The sequence below is a fragment of the Typopeltis vanoorti genome, chromosome 10, assembly GCF_054136105.1.
Source record: "Typopeltis vanoorti isolate ZY-2024b chromosome 10, IOZ_Tvanoo_1.0, whole genome shotgun sequence".
NCBI lineage: Eukaryota > Metazoa > Arthropoda > Arachnida > Uropygi > Thelyphonidae > Typopeltis > Typopeltis vanoorti.
The window spans coordinates 39488472-39512172 of NC_143558.1; the positions used below are offsets into that span (position 1 = coordinate 39488472).

General features: G+C 33.4%; 1 protein-coding gene across 2 annotated transcripts in view; it reads right to left on the reverse strand.

Moving 5' to 3' along the window:
- LOC150102353 (leukocyte tyrosine kinase receptor-like) overlaps positions 1–23701 on the reverse strand; it is a 535474-nt gene that overhangs the window by 326420 nt on the left and 185353 nt on the right. For both annotated transcript variants that reach the window (XM_090398770.1, XM_090398769.1), the window contains exon 2: positions 10339–10437. The gene's annotated coding sequence lies outside the window, so the exon portion shown is untranslated. The remainder of the gene's footprint in view (positions 1–10338; positions 10438–23701) is intronic.

Here is a 23701-nt window from a genome sequence, read left to right on the forward strand (position 1 = left end):
AAGAATTCACCTTTGAATAGTATAAGCTTCTTAAAAATGCGGAATTAACAAATTTTAACATAATATATTCTATTCATTACGTACCTCAACTTATTTATTAAAAATGAGATATGGTAGTTCATTTCAGGTTGCTGTCGATATGGAAGCCCAATGACTTTACTATTTTTTTTTTTACTATCCGTTTCACTCCATTTATAGTTATATCATGATCTAGCTTATCTGTTAAAGTGAAATATATGTTTTTAGTTTCATCGGTATTAATTTTAAGGCCTTTATTGATAAACTACTTATTTAATTTCAACATATTATGGTTAATCCGGTTTTCTAAATCCTCAAGGGTCGTTTAAATATATACAGTACATTAATGCTGTGTCATCAGTGAACGATATCATTTCGCCAAAACGTTTGTACTCACACACATTATATATTAAAAATAGGATAGGCCCTAGCACCTAACTCTGTAGTATTCCGTATTTTATTACTTTAGTTGCGCTACTGAAGGTCCCGTAGCTGATATACTGTTTTCCATTATTTAAATAAGATTTGAACTAACAGACTGACTTGGAAATTTTTTTTAAGGCCTAGAGAAAGCTCTAGTCAGGTTACAATCGAACTTTATAACGGGTTTTTCTGGTGGCAGTCTAGTATGATGGTGCCAGAAACTTTGCTAGCAGGATACACAGATATCTGAATGCAAACAATAGATACTTACAAATTGACGTTTAAGTCGAGGACTTCTTTGTTTAGAAAGACTAAATTTTGCATCCTATCATACGAAGAACATTTATAAAATTACAGAACTGAAAGCAAGTAGCCAATCAATGGTAATAAATTTTGGATTATAAAACTAAGTTGTCTGCCAAACTGACTACAATTTAAAATATAAAGCAAGATGGAATGCAGTATTAATAAATAAATGCGGATAAATTGCATTCCAGAAAAAATGTATATCTTTCTTACAGTCAAATTTATTGGGTGGGGATTGATCGATTTTTTTCCTCTCTCTCTCTCTCTCTCTCTCGAATTAAAGCTATTCTTTATTATATAACTCAATGCGATTCTTGGACAATGTTTAGGCCAAGTCATTTTTAAATTATTAACACCAACATATATTAATCAGCATAAATGAAATATTTCTATTTTCAGTGTTATGTTTAAAAATACTTAGGTATACACTATGTATTTCGATATAATCCCTGTTTAAATAAAGCAGGAAAATTATCTGATCTCAGTCAGAAAAGACTAATTCAAGTCTTTTCTGACTTTTCTTTGAAAAATTACACAAGGCTAAAATACAACATATATATCACTCATGCAATTCATGTAGGTTCCCATTTCCTCTTTTTCCCGTTTCTGGAAAAGTACTAACATTGAGGAAGAGTGTGGTCTTTCGAGGGCTGAACTACCAAATATTATACTACCGAAGTAACTCAAAGCAAAGTGGGCGCGTAAATATGCACGTTATAAATTAGGCTTGCGATATGAGAAAAATGACTTAATACTTGTTTATTACTGTTTCAAATTTAGTTGGTCAGTACAAACATTCTTTTTGCCGTGCTTGGTTATTCAGTAACGAATTTGAATGTAAATTACAGGTAGTTTTTTTTGTAGAATCAGCACTTGCGATGTGAGCAGTGATGGCAGAAATAATAAAAGATGTCTGACTTCATACTCAGCTGAAATGTGCTCTTTTTTTTTTTTTGTCGAGACACAAAATAACGTGCTTTGCTTTTTTTTTCTCTTCGATTAAAGCACAAGGGAAAACTAATTCTTACTTTCAAATGTCATATGAACTAAGCGACACTTTCGGTTAAACAACTTACTCTTCTCCTCCGCTAAGGCGAGAAGAAACCGCTGTATCCTTAATAATGCTACGCCCATTATAAGGCATCCACGATTATCGCAACTCATATTAACAGGCCATAATGCACTCTTCGCTACAGTCCCCCCCCCACACACACACAATTTAATGCCATATTGCTTTTATTTTCCCTGCTATGTTTTCAAAAATTTTTTAGAAAAACTCTTCAAGACAGATACAGTGTCTTAATATTGGAATATGGACGATCCTGAACTATTCATATTGGTGTACTGAAATTTTAAAAGTTTCGAAGGTGATAGAGAACTTAAAATTAATTACAAACTATTGAAATTATACTGGAGACACGCTTTTTCCCGGTATATATTTGACATGTATTAGTGCTTTTGACTAAGGGTTTTTAATTTTGATTTCCCTGACTCTAACTGTAGGTTCCAATCCGCTGTCTCTCATCACCAGGCAGAAAATCAGAGGACTGCAGTAGCGCTCGTCTGAAAGTATGCTCTAACTCCTATACGGTTCGGATCTTTTGGGAGTGACTGGCATTAAAAAAAAAACAACACGTTTACATTTTTCTAAATAATGTATTAATAAATTTACTTACTACAAACAAACGCATTTTTAAAATTTTATTTTGTTTAATGATTTTATATTGCATTAAGGAAATAAAAGGTGGCATAGTTCAAGCCCACTAAACAACAGTTGTGTAATGCTGTGTTCTGTTTAAATATTATCATGGTGATTCAATCATAAATTTCAAACAAAAAAAAAGTATTCCATTCTATAAAATTCCAGACAAACGAGAACTGTTTTCTTACTATAAAGCTATACTTGTATTATTAAAATCACATATTACCACTTTGTATTTGTTCAGAATATGAAAAAACGCTACCGACTCGGAACCCCTCGAATACACCTAGAATTCAATTTTAACTGAATATTTAGTTTTCTTACAAAGTATACTGCACGGAGAGGGGGCTTTCGTGTCTGCCAAAAAACCAAATGAACTGCGTTTCTTGATAGCGTGTCCTTTTTCTAATTAAGATACCAGATTGATTTATCAAATAATTATATATCGAGTATGTGTGGGAAACCAATGCTAAATTCTATCTCATCAGTTTGTTTCTTAATGAAAACCAATCAAGAAAGTGATTTCTAGGGGAAAGATAATAAAGATAGTCATAATTAATTTAAATGTGTAAGTTCTTCCGATAAAATAATCAGTTTGTTTCAAGTATGTTTATTTATGAGCTAAAGAATACGCTAACTGCATTAACATAACTTTAAAACTCTTCATTATTGCAAAATCATTCGTATTCATATCGTCTTGTGAGAACTTAAAACATTGTAAAAAAATTCCGACACTAATGTCATTTATTGCCAGATAATATGACATTAGTCATATTATCTAGCATAATTTTACTAGCATAAAATTTCAGTTTCTCAAATTCTAAGGCTTTAAAGAACATGGCAGCTTTTAAAATATAATTTATCCCGGTTAAACCTATTTAAGTACCTCAGAACAGCAAGGCAATAAACAATAAAATTATTGAAGAAAATCATAAAACAGTGTTAAGTTACACCATTTTGTATAGTGATACGATTAATTATTACAACAAGGTTCTAAATACGAAATTTCATTAATTATCCAGTTAAAGGAGAATTATTAATATTATTTTGAATCGTTGTGTCAATAAAGGTGACTCGATTGTAAATACAACTGAAGTCAGTGGATGCCTTTCAACGTCATCATAAATTTCAATCAATCCTAATCAGCCAGATCGGAGTTATTGTTTGGTAAAATTTCAAAATGTTTTACCAAACTTTGCAAGCACACTCTGACCGAAATGACAAGTGAGATAGCATGGCTTTGTAAGAATTTTAAATGTCCGAAGTAAATATAGGTCTTGCGTGTGTTATTATTATTATTATGTTATTATTATTATTATTATTATTATTAATTATATTAATAATATAATATGTTATTATTATTATTGTTGTTGTCAACAGGTATCTCCATGCAGTCCAAAGACTCATCATCAATAAATAATCTTATAATTTCAGAGGGCTAAAGCTGTGGTAATAAATTAAAAGTGAATGAATTATATATATATATATATATATATATATATATATATATATATATATATATATATATGTTAAAAATACCAAGCAATTTTTAAACGGGTTTTATGCCACCTTTACCACGAGTTGCCTTGGTCTTGCACTACCTGTAGGATCAGCTAGACTTGCATCACTTGCAGGCGCAAACTTGACTTGTTTGTCTGTTTACTTATTTGGGTAATGGAGTAAAACTAGGTTTAAAAATTGCTTGGTATTTTTAACAATTATTATACCCAAGGTAAAATACTTTCTATATATATATATATATATATATATATATATATATAGGATTGAAGTTTTAGCTGTTTCACTTAAACTGGAGAAAAGAATGATAGCCTCTGTGGTTCTCTGAAGCTGAACAAAATACAGATATATGAGGATAGATTTAAGGAAACAGCTGAGGCTGTGATTCACCAGCTGAGTTTAAACACGACTACCTAAGCATGTAAGAAATTCCATCAGTCCATACACCACCACAGGGAACACTATTTATCAACAGCTGTGAAGGACGTGAACAATCGGACTGGCACTTCACTTACTACATGTCTGTTTCATATGCTGGCCAGATTTTTTAATACTACTATTGCTTACTATTGAGGTAACTGGCATAAAGGATGAAACATCAGATTCAAGAGATAATGTTTCCTATTCTTTCTTCAAAGTGCACTTCGAGATTCAACTGGCATGTAGGTCTTAGTACAGCAATCCATCCATGAACTTCAAAGCATAGATTAACTATTCTTTCAACTTTCAATTTTATTGATGGTTTAGGAGGCGTGGAAATTAATTTGATAAGTATAAATGGAGTCATTAAACTAATAAGCTGCTCTTAGAACTTAAAATACAAAGTAAAACTAGACAGATACCAGAATTATAAGAAATATAACAGAACAAAATATGTTCTAATTGGTACCCCAGTTGTGAATGTTAGTATTAGAATAAAATGTAAACGTTAACTATTTTTTTAGAGATACCAATTAATAAAATATATACGAAGTGGAAAAAGACTGAAAAATAAATACATAAAACACATACATACTTGAACATAAAATATCTTTCTAAGAGTGAGCAATTCACAAACTTCAATTTCGGTTACCAATATATCATTTTTTATCTTCCCATTTCTACTTTATCTATCTGTCTATATCTATTGACAAAGGTACATAAGCAGAGATAGGGACAGATTTATTGCCTTAACACAGCTTTCTGTAGCCATCGATCATGTTTTTCTAGACAGAGATTCCCAACAGACCATTTCATATTGGTGAACCATAAAAATACGTCAAGATTGATTTGGACATTCACTTAAGATTGTGAGAGGAGAAAGCATGCTCTTATTCACCACTTCGAGTTCGCAACTGTCTCGCTCTGCAAGAAACATATCAGAATATGCCTGAACACGTAATCACAAGTTATATAACTTACACACACGACTGATCAAAAAAAAAAAAAACTACTGGTGTCCAAAAGCTAAGAAGGAAATATTTTTACCTGTATATGAAATAATTTTCATGACTACAGCCAAATGTGGTATTGTCATTGTAATATAATAAATTAAATTACACAAAAAATGTGTTATAAAATCCGTACAAATGAAACTGCAATACGTTTTTCGCGAAACTTACAAATTTCCTAAGGACGTAGTTAAGGAATTAATGTACAGTGCTTACATAAAAGTATGCGGAGAGACATTTCAGTATGGAATACGATCGCCTCGAACTGTGATGCGGCTCTCAAACGTCGCACCAAGTGATTCATGAGTTCTTGAGGCAAAGTTACTCACTCCTCCTTCTCCTTTAGAGCAAGGATAAGGCCTTGTTTGTTTTCTGGAGGGAATTTCGAGCAGCAGTACTTCTCCCTATTGCGTCTCAAACATGTTCTATGGAGTTGAGATCTAAGTAGCGCAGATACTCGATTCGATTAATACCCTTGGTGTCCAAAAATATCTCCATTGTTCACGTCCGATATGTGTGGCATTGTCATCCATAGAAATGAATTCTTCGCCTACAGCACCACGGAACAATAGAACATGACGTTGAAGAACCTCGTTGTCGTATCGTTCACCATTCATAGTTCCTTTTTCCGCACTCGTAGTTCGGTGCATCCATTAAGCATATTACACCATGGCGCCAGCAATGCCGTATCTGTCGTAAGACACCTTATGGCAGGGGTCGGCAACCTTTTCAGACTCGCGGGCCACATTCAACTTTTATTTTTAATAATCGGGTCGCAAGCGTTTAATTAAGAGAAAATTGTGAAAAAAATAATTAGTTTATCAATTTTTAATATATCAATCTTGAAAAACAGAAATATTTAAAGCACGAGATATGAAACAAGTATGAAAATGAAACTTATTATCACACAAAAACAAAGTAATATAGTTTATGCATCACAATATGTGTGTCTCCCTGATTAATGGGCCTTTTGTGATTGTTTTCCCTTAGCCAAATTATCTGTATTCACTTTATAACCTGATGTGCAAATTCGAATCGAAGCATGAAAATATTCATCAGTCAGTCGAGAAGAATTTACTTTTTCTAAAACTCATGGTAGAAAATGCTTGGTCGCAAATGTGTGCGCTTCCAAATGTGACCATCATCTACTTTGCGAAACTGATTAATCCTGCAAATTTTTTGCTAAGCATCGATAAAATGTTTCAACATTTTCTAACGAAAATGCGTTCTTCAATGTTTCATTCTGTTTCGAAACTTCCATCTGCAGTTGGTTTGGTACGTCATCAATGTCGACATTAAAAGGGTTCAAAAATAATCGCATTTCGATGCTATTTTTATGACAATCCACAAATCTTGTTGAAACCTCCGTTTGTAAATCTTCAATAATACCAACAAAAGTTTCCTTTTGCATTTGCCATCCAATTATAGATGCAGATTTACAACATATATAATGATGTAGATTTTCTTCCATCATTGTTTCTTCAACAGACATAGTTTGCCCTTCAAAAGCTTTTATGTCAGAAAACAGTTCGACTAGTAATTTACCTTGGCCCTACAGGTTCACATTAAATTCATTAAGGTGCGTTGTAACATCTACCATAAATGAAAGAGACATAATCCATTTTATCCGATAGCTGTGAGCAATATTTTCATGTTCTCTCATGAAAATATCTATTTCTTTATGTAAATTAAAAATTGATTTTAGCACAGCACCTCTACTTAACCATCTAACAGCTGAGTAGTAGATAACGTCTTTACACTCCGATTCCATTTCTATCAAGAATTCTTGAAATTGGCGGTGGTTCAGACCGCTGCGTTGGATGTAATTTGCAGTTGTATCACGATATCCATAACGTCTTTCATTGATAGAAATAGAATACCCCCATTTTCAATAAAGAGGTACTTTCTGTTCCATTCATCATTAAACCTTCTTCCTTCATCTGCAAATATTTTTAACAAATATACACCCTATGAAAATAATAGTTGATGTTATTGAATTATATTAAAAGACGGACCAGGAAAGCGAATGCAAAAGTGCGCCCAAATCTCGGTTGTCGTCGGATGACGTCGCCTTTGTAATTCCCACCCATGATGACTCACACAGTTAACTCGTGCCAAGTTGCACGGCAATATCACGAAGTATAGGTATAAAATTATTTTTAATTTATTATTCATATTATAAAATGAATTATTTAAATAATTCAACATACAGACCGCATGCTATGTAAGTATGGTCAACCTATTATGGGCCGCCAAAAATGCACGTTTAAGCCGCCGGTTGCCGACCATTACCTTATGGGATAGCCTGGTTTGTGTATCATAACTTGTACGAAAATATTGGAGGAACTGTTTGTACGAGGAGCGATTTTTTTAGCAGTGCATTGATCTATTTTGTGTTCTTCTTTGATTTGACATAATCGTTTTTCAATTTATTTTATAATGCTTGGAGTGGGGGTCTTCAGAGATTATTTTTGAGTGTTTGAATCATTGATGATTTGTAGAATTTTACTATGATAATCTATTTTGTTTATCATTACAGTAATATCTCCTTTATTGGCTTTACTACTAATAATGTCGGGATTAACTTTCCTATATAATTTTCCTTGCGTCGTGTGTGTAAGAATTCTGTATTTAGGAAAATTTTGTGTAGGAATTATGTAATCATATATGATATTGTTTATATTTTTGAAGAATATGTATTTACTGAGATCATTTTCTAGGGAACGTTTTTGAGGGAACAGTAAAATTTAAATCTTTGTTAAATACTTCTATTTCGTCTATTTCTGAGAAAGCGTATAATTAGATAAATTTATAAACGAACTAAAAGCGTTATGTTTAATTCGTGAGGGATGAAGTAATTGAAGGTGGGGGGAAGGTAGGATGTGCTAGTTTGTGTTAATAAATTAGCAAGATTTTTCCACTTTTTATTATGAAGTTCTTCTATTATGTAAGAAGTACTGCTAATTAATGATTGCAATTTATGGGAAAATTTTTGCCATTCTTCGGTGATTCAAAATATTATAGTCGATTTTTATTCTTATGGATATGTTTGTGTTTCATGTTGTATTTATATCTAAGTGCTTAATTTATGAGAGATATGGAGGCATGGTAGCAAATTTTATTATTACCAGGAACGGACTTATTTTCTTGTACTTTTGCAAATTTTGGTATGACGTGATGTGAAAGGCATCATAAAGGAAATTACAAAAACAAAAACAATGATAACCTCAAAATCAGACATTGAATTCTTAAAGATACAAATTGGCAATAAGCAAACGGAGAATGCAAAGAAGTTCACCTATCTAGGAAGCACGTTGAGTCAAGATGGTCGTTCAAAAATCGACATTAAATGCCGAATTGCTAAGGCAACCGTGGCCCTACAGAAGCTAAAACCATTGTGGGGAGATAACAGAATAGCAATCGCAACCAGGCTAAGACTAATCCACACCTTGGTGAATTCTGTTCTCTTGTATGGTTGTGAGGACTGGACTTTATTGAAGGAAGACTGGACTTTAATGAAGGATCTCTTCCTGTCTTTCGAAATGAAAACTCACAGAAGACTTTTGAGAATTCCCTATACCGCTCACGAAACCAATGAAAATGTTCGAAAACTGATTGATTCAATAGATGGGAGAAAAAGGGAAAATATTCTGACAGTCATCAGAAGAAGACAGATGAAATGGTTCAGACATGTGGAGAGGGCTAATGGCATTCCAAAACAAGCACTGGAAGGAATCATTCCAGGATCAAGGGTTAGGGGCCGACCTCGATTAAAATGGACTGATAACATCAAAAAATGGACAAATTCCTCCCTTTCTCAATTGACATCAAGAACAAGAGACCGAGACGACTGGAGGAGTCTAGCAAAGAGTATCACCTACCAGCCATGAATAATCCAACGGTTCATTTAGGACTACGGGAGAAGAAGAAGAAGTGAAAGGCATTTCTTTAAAAATTTTACGTATTGTTTTTGCTTGTAATATTTAAAAAGCATATTAGTATAATGTCGTTTGTATTTATTTAGGCAAGTGATAGCAGGGAATGGCAAACTCGGTTAAGATTTCTTTGGAGTTTTTTTTTTTTTTTTTTTTTTTTTGAAATTAAGAAATTTTAAGTAGCTTAGGTAAAAAGGGGCACGGAGACAGCAAAATTTCTTTAAAAAAAATCATGATGATCCTAAAATTTTTAAAGTATGAAAGAAAAAGCTAAGCAATTTTTGGAAATGGAGCAGTCGCTTTGTGCTTAAAAATTAAATTTAATGAGGTTTTAATTGAAAGATATTGACTTACATAGCTGTTAAAATTTTTGAAGATAAAGATGGTACAAACTTGACAAAACAAATTGATCATGGTTGAGACGGTATACAATTAAAAGTGGTGAGCACAACATACTGACGGAAAATACATTTAGATAAATGAAAAACTTAAAAAAAAACGACGATAAAAATAAAATGAGCAAAATCGACAATAGAGCACACGTAAGCACAACAGTAAATACACATAAAATTTGATGTATGTACTGCGTATTATTTCTGCGTGCAACTTTTTTTGCACGCAGAGAGAAGAAATACACTTAGCCTTGGTGATGGTCAGAGGCGTAAACATGTTTACCAATTTCTAAAAAAAGGGTTAAGGATAGTCGCTTACTCTGCGTAGTGAATTAAAGATGTTTAGAGGATTTATTTATTCTTAGTATAAATTCTCTGGTTTATATTTTATTTCATGTCACATCACCATAGCAACTGCACGATTCTTTATCATGAAATATTTTTTTCTATTCTTGCTCTTTGAAAAAAAAATCTAGGAATCATTTTCTTCGATCCTCACTTAAAATATTTCCCGCAGATGTTATAGATATCTAACAAAGATCAATAAACTATCTCTGATTTGAAGAAGATGTATTGGAAAAACGAAAATCTTACTACACTGTAGAAGTACTTACCACATATTGCTGCACACCTTGGATACAACTCACAAAAGATAGAAACACTCCTGCAATATCCACGTCTGCAAAGTGAGTCGTCGTGAATGCGACAAGTGTCTAGTAATGCAAAAAAGAAAACAAATTTAAAATATATTCAGTCATAATTGGAAGAAATAAACTATAACCTAACTTATAAGCCAAGAATCTTTTCTTTGAGCACTTAAATTGAAAGAAAAATATCATAGGAGATTTCACTCCCCCCCCTCTAGCTATTACTATATTCATGCTCAATGAAATGCCTATCTAAAGTCTTTGTTCATTTTTTCTACTGAAAAAATGAACAAAGACTTTAAAAAAAATTGTTATTGTGTCGTCTGGAAATGTCAAAATATTCCGAATCTGCTTTGTTACGTTTCTATAGAATACATTCTCAACTTACAAAAACAAATCCATCGCTATTCCTATAAAAAAGGAGAGATACGAACTATCTTTTGATAGGATCACGTCCCTGGTTGCTATTTCTCCTTAACAAAGGTAACGAAGGACAAAAGAAACAGAAAATGATAAAACTGGATTTTAAAACTTCTCATATTATATAATGCCAGTGCGTTCGTGTGCTTTCCATACTCAAACACGGACAACTAGTCACTATAAAAAATTTATCTTATAACTTCCAAAGTTATAATTCTCACCTAATCAATCAAACAGAAATGATGGTGTTCGACATTTTAGCTTGTCAAAGAATTAGAAGAGAATAGGATGTAGACGAAGTTGCTGTTATCTGAGAAAAATACAAGAGTTTTGGCTTTCGCGAACTTCCCAGATCGTGAAAGAAAAGATTTTGTTTATCCCGATGAAGAAAGCATTTTTTATTGTAATGGTGTTTGTGTGTGGAGGGGGGAGTGCTTGACAAAAATACAAACCGCCGTATACTGGAAAAATATGCACTGATTCTCTCAAGTTAGATTATTCTATCAGAAGTCACAAAGCATACGTTGATATAAAAAAAAAACACATCTTCATTGACCATTTACCAATCTTTGGCCGAAATAACTCTTTCTAAGTGCTCAAGTTGTTGATATTGTTCTTGGCTCTTCCTTTAAATATTAGTAACATCCACTACTACTACTGAAGAGGGTCATCTTAGCTTTGAACTAATTCAGTGCACTAGTTTGTCTGACAGATGAAACTTTGATTTCTGACATGGATCGTGCTGGAAAGTGCAATCGCGAGTGTCATATATTTGTTACAATATAGGACGCGCAATCGTGATTCCGTCCTCTGAGACCAGTGGATCTAACCATACCACTAAAACAACCCCTACATGATTACACTGCCATCTCCAAACTTCATCATCACTGAAACAACACACGCATCCTGGTAATAAAAAAAGAGCATTTTGCAAGCATTCTCCATACCCAAATAAATCCATTAGACTGAACGAGTCGATGTAGCATAACTGTCCCTACAGGACTTATTTCATTGCTACACAGTACACGTTCTGTGTGTGTGTGTGCCTCGATGCAGATGCAGTCCAATCGATATGAATTCCATGCTGTTAATAATACCTCATCGGCTGTAGCTGTTCTGAAAAAATTCATGTCATCTAAGGTTTGAGAGTGAGATGACATCATCTTCTCAAGGAACATTGACCTGTCAGAGCTTAGATCTACTTGGTGATGTCACGGGCTCGGTGTCACATGTAAAATTCGATTTCTTCAGAACGTTACCAAATGTCGACTTAAGAATGCGTAATTTCGAGCAAGCACATTTTCCCTAAATTTCAAGAGCATTGTTTCCCTCTGAAACGCTATTTCGAATACTCATCGTATGGCACGGAAGATCTTATAAAAGTTCTGGTCTTAAGACGGAATTCGCATTCAGGCCTCTCCAACCAAAGGACATTGCCGATACTGATTCAGCTATGAAAGCAGAGAGGAATTATTAGCGTAAAATTTGCAAACTTTTTCATGCGTGAAAATGGTCTAATATTAAAACGAAAATTGAAATGACAATAAAAAAATTTTATAACGATTCCAAATACCGAATTTCAGTAAAATTTATCTAGCCAGGGTGCAAAAACAATTTATGCAGGTGCTTGAGCATTTGGTAAAACACACCTAAAAATGTTCACCTAATTGCAATATAGTATTAACAGATCACAAAAAAAAAATCATTTCAAAACAACACGACTAAAGGGATAATATTTTGCATGTTCTTCGACATTAAATTTGGATTGATGAAATACATTAAAATAATAAATGATGACAACTGATAAACTCGATTTTTGCATCTGCTAAAGGACGCAAATTTTTGAGTTTTCTTAGTGTAAAAATTTAATTACGTTTCATTTAAGTTTTTACGTTTATTATATAAAGATGCAATAAACGATAAAATATAAATTATTAATAAATAATGTTTATTATGTTTGTAAATGAGAAACAATTTGCACCCTAAACGTGTCTAGGGATGCCGAAATTTTTAATTCAACTCCAGAAATATTTTTTTAAAAAATGAAAATATTTTGCAAACACTTTTAATAAATATTTTTTGTAAATTTTTTCGTAAATATTTTAAGAAAGCTTTTTAATGACTTTTTTTAAAAAAGGCCATTACCTAATTCTGAAATGCGAAAACTCACTACTGGCATATGGAAATTGGGCTGCAATATATCGCTGAAAATATAATTCCTTAAATCATTAAGAATTCTTTCGAACTAATCTAAGACTGGTGAAAATAAATTGTACAATCGGTTTGATGGAGTTTGATGACCATCAAGGTAGTTGTATATCGAAAAACGTTATGAAGGAAAAGAGAAAAACGGAATATTGTTAGCAGGCAATTTGCAGGACATTGGAAGAAATCACAGTTACACGAAAATCAGCAACTAAGCATTTTAAATTTCCAGATAATATATATATTAACTACATGACTATATTCATTACTGTTTTACAAAGCAACTTCCATTCCATAAAGATGATTTAACTGCAGTTTAAAATTGAAACCAAACAAGGAACCATGTTACTGATAAATATAATCCTAGACAACGATGCTAAAATTGGACTTTGTTTAAGATGCATTCTTCCTTTCTTTTTATTTCTGTCATTTTTAATTACTTTACCATGTTCGTGTTGTTATTGAAAGAGGTGTTCTGGAACATGTGCATTCAGCTTTTGTTTTCTTCGACATTTAGTAAATGATTTTTTCTGTATTTAACAAATTATATAGGCTTCCCTTCTATTAGACTATTTGTTGATTTCCAAATTGATTTCATCAATTCATTGATACATTTTCACCACTAGAAATCTTTCTTTATTTTCAGCTTTCTTTGATTTTATTTCCTCTTTCAATCTCAGATATAACTAATTATATAAAAGAAACAAATTGAAGATCTGGGATGATACAATCAAAGAAATAATCAAAAAGAAAAAAGAAGCCTATCACAAATGGTTAAGCAGCAAAAGATAATAAGGTGAAATAGAATATAAAATAATAAGAGCCATAGCTAAAAGAGAAGTCAGAAAATCATGGAACAAATTTGTTTCTAATTTAGAACATGATTTATATAAAGTAAGACCCAATGTATATAAGATTTTGAAACACTTAAATGCAGATACCAAAGAAAACATAAAATTAAACACCGAAATGAAATTAGAAGAATTTCTAAATTACTACACAGAATTGTGGACAGATAAATATTTGTGGACAGATAAAAACTTTCTCCTACAGTGAACTTAAACACTCTCCTTTTTGCCGACGACCAAATAATAATTTTAAATTCTGAAGATAACTTACAGAAAGCTATTTTAAATTTAAATGAGATAGCCAAAGATTATGGTATGATAATATCAACAGAAAAATCAAAACCTATGGCCTTTAAAGGACAAGATCCAGTAAGAACTAAAATAGTAATAGATAACAAGATCTTAGAACAGGTGAATTCATTTAACTTCCTAGGATGTATGATCACATATGAAAATGAAAAAGATATAAACGTAAAAATTGCAAAATGTTTAAAAATAACAGGTGTAATTAACTCTATATTTAAAGCAAACCTAGTTCAAAAACAAACCAGACTAAAAGTATACAATACATTAGCCCTACCAGTCTTATTGTATGGAAGCGAAATTTGGACAATAAAACAAAAAGACAAAAAAAGATTAATAACAGCAGAAATGAAATTTATGAGAAAAACTGCAAAGTATACCCTATTTGATCACAAAAGAAACGAAGAAATTATGAAAGAATTAAACCAAAAACCAGTAATAGAAAAAATTAAAAAATATAAACATAAAGAGACGGAACACGTTCGAAGAATGAAAACAGAAAGATTACCAAAACAAGCCTTAAAGTACTAGCCATCAGGAAAAAGAAAACCGGCACGTCCTCTTAAACGATTCAACGATGACTTCTAAGGCCAGAACAGGCCATGCTAGACCTAAATCCTTGATACGCATGATGATGATGATGATGATTAAGGGAAACCTCCAGGGAGTAAGAGACTCATCGAGGGAGGCCACATACTACACACACCAGCTATCATACTTATTCTTGAATTCGTTCACACTGCTTGCACTCACAACATCCAATGGCAATCCATTACAATCACGCACGACCCTCTGAGAGAAAACTCTGGCCCTTACACCCTTCTTGGCAGCCTTCATTCTCAGCTTCCAAGGATGCCCTCTCGTCCTTTCCCCACCCTCCATAAATTGAAAAATCCTATCAATTGAAATCTTGTATGACCCTTTCAGCAGTTTGTAAGTCTCAATCATATCATCCCTCTTTCTCCTATTTGCTAGTGTGTGCAATCTACAAATTCTCAACTTGTCTTCATAATCAGTATTCCACAATCCCGATATCATTTTTAATGATATCGGGATTGTGGAATACTCTCTCCAATATATCAGAATCACATCGGAAACCAGGAGACCAGACCTGCGCACAATAGTCCAAGTGAGGTCTTATCAAGGCCTTGTAAAGAGGCAAAATAATATCCTTATCTTTACATGTGGACGTTCGTTTGAGCATTGCAATTATCTTTTGAGTTGTATTTTCAATCTTTGCCACATGGCCCTGAACTTCAACTTCCTATCTATTAACACTCCAAGATCCCTAGCCTCATCAGTTTCTTCTAGCCTAATCCCACTAATATAATACGACATTGGATAGGTAATCATGCTGAAGTGAATGACTTCATTTACTGACATTGAACTGACACCCATTTCCCCATGCCCACAATTCCAGCTTATTCAAATCATTCTGCAAGGACTGCATATCAGCAGCATTCATGATTACCCTGCCTATCTTTGCATCATCAGCAAATAACTGTATGTCGCTTGTCAAATCCTTCCCAATATGATTAATGTACAGATTGAATAACAGTGGACCAAGCACTGATCCTTGTGGTACACCGCTTGTTACCTTAAACCTTGCAGACTCAGATCCCCCGCTTTTTGAAATCTATCAGTCAGCCATCCTCTTATCCATGCTAATTTTGTATAACCCAAACCCATTTTCTACAACATGGGTGAGCAAGTTGCTAAAACATGACCTTCCCTTAGTAAACCAATGTTGTTCATTGCAAAGCAGAGCTTCACTGTCAACCTATTTCTGAATGCGGGTCCTAATTTTTCTAAAATCTTCACCACCACTCCTGAGATACTAATTGGTCGATAGTTTGATACATCGGTCTTTGCACCACTCTTATGCAATGGAATTACCATACATTCCTTCCATTCCTTCAGAATCTTCCCTGTTCTGAGACTCATATTAAACATCCTGGTCAAAGGAATGATCAATTCAGCTGAACACTCTTTTAGCACACATGCTGATATTCCATCAGTCCCTACTGCTGAATTCTTATTCAGTTTGTGCAACAGCTCTAACCTCGGCCTCACACACCTGCGTTTCTTATCTAGTGAAGAGGTAACAGGGAGCTCAATGTTGCGTTCACTAGGTTGATAGCTTTTAACGAAATGGGCACTCATTAACATATTAAAAAAAAATCAGCTAACGCCTTTTTTTTTTTTTTATTCCCGTATACGGGAGTAGGCGAGGCCATTTAGCCCTATCTAACTTTTGGAGACTGAGTGGGCAGATCAATCTCCACTGGTACCCAATCAGAGACAGATGGCCCAAAGCTATCATTAATTAAGCGGTACGCAGTGAAGAGAGACGGCTGAAATGTGCCGCCATCTCGTGGTCCCTAACCCTAACACAATATATTTAATGTCTGAAATAATGTGGGTTCTACGGTCGATTTTCTTGAGTTTATAGGACGAAAAACCCGAGTTTCCTGGAGGAAAAACCTGCTTGCCCGTGCCAGAGATCGACTAACTCGGGAACCAGTCGAAAAAATGCTTAGAAAAATTTCCTCTAGTCGCCGACTAGACTCGAAACGAAGTCTTCCTTCGTGCGGCCAAGCGTGGTGGTGTGCAAACGCCACATCCACTGAGCTACACAGACTCCTCAAAACAAAAAATACCTGAATAATATTAACATATTATTCAGGTATTTTTTGTTTTGCTAAATCTGCAGCATTTTAACTGAGCGTTAAATCAGAATGTCATTCACGATGATCCTCTTCCCATCTTTCCTTTCTGCTTTTAAATTTATTATTTCCAGAAGGCCTCTACACATGAATTTCGTAGTCTTCAAAAAATGAACAATATGGTGACTATATTTCCAAAAGGAATAAAGTTTCTAAGAAATTCAAAATTGTCCGAAGAAACCTAACCGTGGGAGAATATGTTAGCGAGTATGCAGTTATCTCTTTTCAGAATGTTAAACACTAGGTCTATTTGGAGATCCGTTTCAATTCTTCCTGTAACCTGGTTTCAAAATTATAATCGAAATTCTAAATTCAAACTCGACTTCTGTAAATTATTTAGGAGATGAGATTTATCATCATATTTAGCATATGATAATATCACTCCTGAGGTACAGACACGGGCAGGTACGGCACTATCTTATTGCTATTCATTTTAATGCAATTTTGTCTGCAAATTTAGCTAATTAAAATAATTAGCTAATTAAAATAAGCTAATTTTGTCTGCAAAACTAGAGTCCTCAAAATGAAATAAAATAAAATTATTTGACTGTAAAACTGTAGACCTCAAAAATCCGAGTTTTCAGAGGGGAACCCTCTGGACCGGCTGACCTACATTTAGGTGAAAATCGCGTAAGAAGATTCGACACGCTTCGACGAAGTTCGAATCTAGATCTTTCTAATCAAAGGGAAGCATCGTCAACAACTGAGCTACGGAGGGCTAACTTCAGTTGAAATAATTTAGCTTCTTTGGAAATTAGTTGAAAGAAGATAACTCGGCTAACTACCGCTGCACGTGGAGAAAAATCATTCTAATCCATTCGGGATTCTTCCTTACTAACGAATAGGCACGACTGAATGATGAGTAATATATTCTTTTAAATTAGGATGTGGAACTGTTTCACTCCAAACCAAAAGGACACCAAAAATTACACTTTTTTCCATATGAAACGAACGAAGTTCTCCACATTTGACCGAACATTTCAAACCTATCTTCTGCAATGCCCATTAACAAATTACAAGGATATATACTGAAATGCGTAGGTTAACTTTCCACAGCTTATGCATGTTTTCATGCATAGGCAACATTAATATCATGCGTTCCGACAGTTTAAAAATAAAAGTCTAACCTGTTTTGTAATAGTGTTGTAATTTGGGCTTTGTCTTGGAATCTACGCAAGGTTAAGTCCATTGGAGTGTTGATGAAAGTTGAAAATTCATTTAAATAAAATACAGAAATTAATATATAATTTCTGTATTCTGAAAAGAAATCACTAAGAATGCATTAGATGTGAATCTGTCTTTCATGCACTAGTGTGTGCTAAAAATAAACTAGTTGGATAATTAAACTAATTTAACTTCCAAAGGGAGCTGATTTTTGTATTTTTCGAAATGCTAAAAGCGACACCAAGTTCACTTTCAATGTGGAAAATGACATATTAAAAACACGAATCAATCTAAGGAAATCATTACGGAGCCGAAGCTGCAAATTGTTGATTGTGCTGAAAAACGAGTTATTATCCTTTAGATGGAAGAAAATATTTTGTTTGTGCTGAATTTTTTCTTGACAATTATTCATAAGACTATAACACTTTTTTATAAAATCTTTATCAAGTAGCTTTATTTTTATCCTCCTACATGTTTCGCCAATCTGTTTCTATTGGCATCCTCAGGGAATACAAATCAGTAAGCACAAAATGAAGGTTACAGACTAGGTTATAACCGATGGTTCTAAATCATACAAAAATTGGTATTGTGCGTGACAATGTGCGTGTCTCGTTAACGTGATTTATTCGTGATGACTCATGACGTAATTGTTATGAAAGTTCATTTCTTTGATGTTTAATGATCTGACAAAAGTTTTCCAAATTTCTGGTAAAATTAGACCTTGATTCTTGTTTAGGTTTTCAGTTATACGCGCGACTGTAGCTGCTTCTTTAAAGGTTCTTGAATGGTAGTTATCTTCTATGTATGGCATAAGGCTCTTATCCCACTCAATGTGATGGTTAGTAGAGGCAAAGTGGCATGAAAGGCCTGAAATGTCTTGTCTGTTATTTCTGACATATCCTATGTGTTCTTTCTTTCTCGTTTCGAAGCTTCTAGATGTCTGACCTACGTAACTAATACCACATGAGCAAGGAATATTATATACTCCAGAGTATTTGTAGAATGGGTGAGGATCTTTCGGTGATCTTAAAAATTTCCGAATAGTATTGATTGGTTTGAATGCCACTCTGATCTTGTATGGTTTTAAAAGGTTAGCTAATTTTTTGGAAAGGTTGTTGACAAAAGGAATTGTAATTGTACTGATGTATTGGACGTCATCACGTTGTCGATGTGGTATATCAGTAAATAGAATCTTGTTATAGAGTCTTTTAGGGTAACCATTTAAAGAAAGTTCTCTGGATATTGTGGTTAATTCTGTTAGTAGGTCATCCTTGTCTGTCGTATAACTACCATTCAAGAACCTTTAAAGAAGCAGCTACAGTCGCCCGTATAACTGAAAACCTAAACAAGAATCAAGGTCTAATTTTACCAGAAATTTGGAAAACTTTTGTCAGATCATTAAACATCAAAGAAATGAACTTTCATAACAATTACGTCATGAGTCATCACGAATAAATCACGTTAACGAGACACGCACATTGTCACGCACAATACCAATTTTTGTATGATTTAGAACCATCGGTTATAACCTAGTCTGTAACCTTCATTTTGTGCTTACTGATTTGTATTCCCTGAGGATGCCAATAGAAACAGATTGGCGAAACATGTAGGAGGATAAAAATAAAGCTACTTGATAAAGATTTTATAAAAAAGTGTTATAGTCTTATATTTTGTTTGTTTTTTTTCAGATTTTTTTCCTGGCATTCTATTAATTATGATGGCCATTTGTATTCTGCGTTTCCACAGAATCTTCACAATTTTAGGGAGTTTTAAAATTAATCAGAGCTTATTTCCAGATTGCTCAATTTCTGATTTTTTACTTCCAAGTTATGTTCTGCTTGTGTAATTTATGTAGACATATGGTGGAATATGTATAACCCAAATCACTTTGAAGCCTTCTTCTATGGAAAAAAATAATATCTCAATGTTTGCAAAAAAAAAAAAAAAACCTCATCCTGAATCCCAAAAAAAGGATGTGGAGATGTCATATAAAAATTGGAAATGTTTATGAAATACGATACTCTTGATAAATGACTTGATAAATATATAAAGAGTTTGAGAACAGTAACCAAACTTTGGAGATTCGGTGGCAAGTCCTGAAGACAACCCTGATTGATTCAGTCAGAGAGGCATGTGGTGAGGTTGTCTGCAAGGATAGAAAAATCAGAACTACATGATGGACACAGAAGGAGTGAAGGAAAAGAAGAAAGCATATCAAAAGTTACTGGCAAATAAGTCAGCTTGTGCTCTTAGAGAATACTGAGACAGATGTAAGAAAGCTAAACACTGTATAAAACTGGCTAAACAAAAGCCATGGGAGGACTTTGGGAAGAACATAGAAAATAAATATCAAGACGGTGGCAAGATATTCTGGAAGTTGTTGAAGAAGCTCATAAATGGAGCAAAGAGTGCTGTAAAAAGAATTAGAGATGATAAAGGTGACATCAAAACAGGAGAAAAAGATATCCTTGAAGCATGGAGTAATTACTTCGAAAAACTGCTAAATGAAACAAGGCAGCGATGACAGCACTGATAAAAAACACTGACCAGGCATGCAGTCAGGAATACATATCCATACTTGAAGTAGAAAAAGCCATCAAAGGCTTGAAATGTGGAAAGGCAGCAGGAGTAGATGATATTCGACTAGAAATGCTCAAGTATGGAGGTATAAAAGTCTTACAGTGGCTGAACTGCATAGTTCAGAAAGTCTGGACAGAGGGACGAATTCCAGATGACTGGAATAAGAGCTCTAATAGTACCCATATATGAAAAGTGAAATAAAACTGAATGTGAGAATTACAGAGGCATTTCCTTACTCGATGTTCCTGGTAAGATTTATGCAAGTATACTTGAGAAACTATTGAGAAGGATTGTAGAAGAGAAGCTTGGTGAAGAACAAGCTGGATTTAGGCCAAACAGAGGCTGTCAGGATCTGATTTTCACTTTACGATAGATAGTTGAGAAATCATGGGGATATAATAAAGATCTGTATTTAAGTTTTGTAGAAAACTGGAAAAGGCATAAGACAAGGTGCCAAGAAAGAAGCTATTCAAAACGCTACAGTTATATGGTTCTAATGGGGCATTATATCAAGCAATACTTAGTCTTTATTTGAGTTGCAAGTCAGCAGTTAGAAATGAAGGAAGCACAGGAAGGTGGTTTTATGTTGAATCTGGTATGAGACAAGGATGTACATTATCCCCTCTCTTATTCATTATCTATATGGATCACATTATGAAGGAAAGTGATATTAAACCTGATATCAAAATTGGAGGTGTTAATCTGAGCTCTTTGCTTAGAAGTATAACATTATGCGGATGATGTTATAGGTCTAAATAAATCTACTACAAGTCTGCAAGATTCCCTGAATAAATGCTGTTGTAATAGATATGATATGAAGGTCAGCATTAAAAAGACAAAGACAATAAAAATAGGCAGAACACTGAAAATATCAAATGCATTGTGAATGGAAAACATATAGAAAACAAGTAAAACATTTCAGCTACTTAGGCACGGTTTTCAGTGAAGATGGTAAATTAAATATGGAAATAGACAACAAAATAAACAAAGCTGGCATGGTATGGTAGGAAGTCAACTGAATAAATTATATGGAATAAGAGAGAAATTAGACAAAACACTAAATTAGCTGTATACAAGGCAGTGTTCAAATAAATTTTAAATTATGAATCTGAGAGCTGGGTTAGAAGTAAAACACTTGACCAAAGATTAGAGACTGCAGATATGAGAGTCCTGAGAAAGATTAGGGGCATGAGCAGATGGCATTAATGGCAATATCATATTACAAATGAGGATATTAGGAAAGAACATGATATTGTCAGCATCCAGGAATGCATTAGTTAGCAGAGCTAATCTCAGGTGGTATGGTCACTTAAGCAGAATGGAAAAGGAAAGATTAGCAAAACAAGTGTTTTATGCCAGCTTGGCTGGAAAACGACCCAGAGGAAGACCAAGATATAGGTAGATTTATACAGTAAAAAGTGCCTTACAATACAGAAATATAAGACCTGATAATATTGGAGTCTTGACAGGTAACAGACTGGTTTTGGAGGAAAATTGTAGATAGGAAGGTAGTAATGATGTAAATTTTTCATGTAGTACTATCATATCCTGTACACCCCTTGAGGGTATATACCAGGAATTTCATGATGATAAATTACTAAGGCAAAATTGGTTCCGTTTTGTTATTTTTAATTCTTTTAGCCTTGTTAGTCTACTGAAAATGAAGAAACCTACAATTTTTGTTGCAACTTCAGCGTATTTAGTAAATCCACTTATCAAGACAACTTTTTATGATTATGAGTGATGGGCTTTGTGAATAAGCAAATTGAAGGGTAAAATATAAATGAATGAATGAATATTAAAAAGTTATCATTTATGTACAGGTTTGTAAAAAAACTCGAATATCTAATTGGAGTGACTCTAATTTAATCTATAATTTGATTTCTTTTCTTACAGTTCGCTCCTTCATTTCATTTTTAAGAGAGAATAGTATTCGATAATTAAAGTGATAAAAATAATATTTTCAGTGATGATTAATATAACCCCTGTCAGGTTTCAAAATTAGGCATGGTAATAATTTAATCAAGAAAAGAGTAAGAAATTAACAAAAGCTATAAACTGGCGGATGCTGCAGAACTTTGGCAATAAACCACACAATCCCCGCAAAAGTTCAAGTTCTGTTTTACGAACACTGCTTGTTGAAACTTTTTTTTTTGTATCCAGTGAAGATTTTGAACGTGCAGACAAGCTGCTTAAAGGAAAATTTTTTAAAAAAATTTAAAAAAGAGAGAAAAAAAACAGACAACACAGAATGTATCACAGCAATCTATGTCTTGATCAGAAAAATGTTATCGTCTGACGCTATTTAGAGAGAGAGAGAGAGAGAGTTAAATTTAAAATGGTTATAGTCATTCGAGCATAGAAAATTAGTTCACAATCTAAATGATTTACATATGTAGTGTTTACAATGGTAATATTAAAATTAACTTACTATAGAATTGCTATTAAAGATCATACACATCTTTTGAAAAAATAAATTACATTTAAGTGATGAGTATCAGATACTTTTATTACCTTGCTAAGTAAAAGTCATTAAAATAGAACAAAATTTTATAAGCACTTCAAACTGTAGTTCACTGTTCTTTACAAATCTTGGCGATATGAAATTACATTACATTCATAGATAACATAAAAGTTCTAAAACATTTATTTTTAAAGGGGTTATGTTATATTTGCATTATTATTGGTGATATATTAAATTATCCGCACATAATTTGCTTAATTCACACCACTCAGGAGGTGCGAAAAGTTTTGTCTGGATAAGTGGATAAACTAAATACAGTGCAAGATGCAACAAAAATTGCAGTTTCTTCATTTTCGAAAGAATGGAGACATGTAAATAAAAGAATTCGACCAATTTCGCTTTAATACCACCTATCAGGAGCACCTCTCATACAAACTTCAGATTTTTTATTCGGTCCCTCGCAATACGTTTTTGGGTTTCAAGGTCAAAGCATTTTTAATTTTTTAAACAAAATTTTTGATGTAACGGAAGGGTGATCAAATAATTTACTTTCATCAAAATAAAAATTATGCAGCTTCGATTTCATTTTTAAATTGATTTTCGATGGAAGTTGCTGGTGT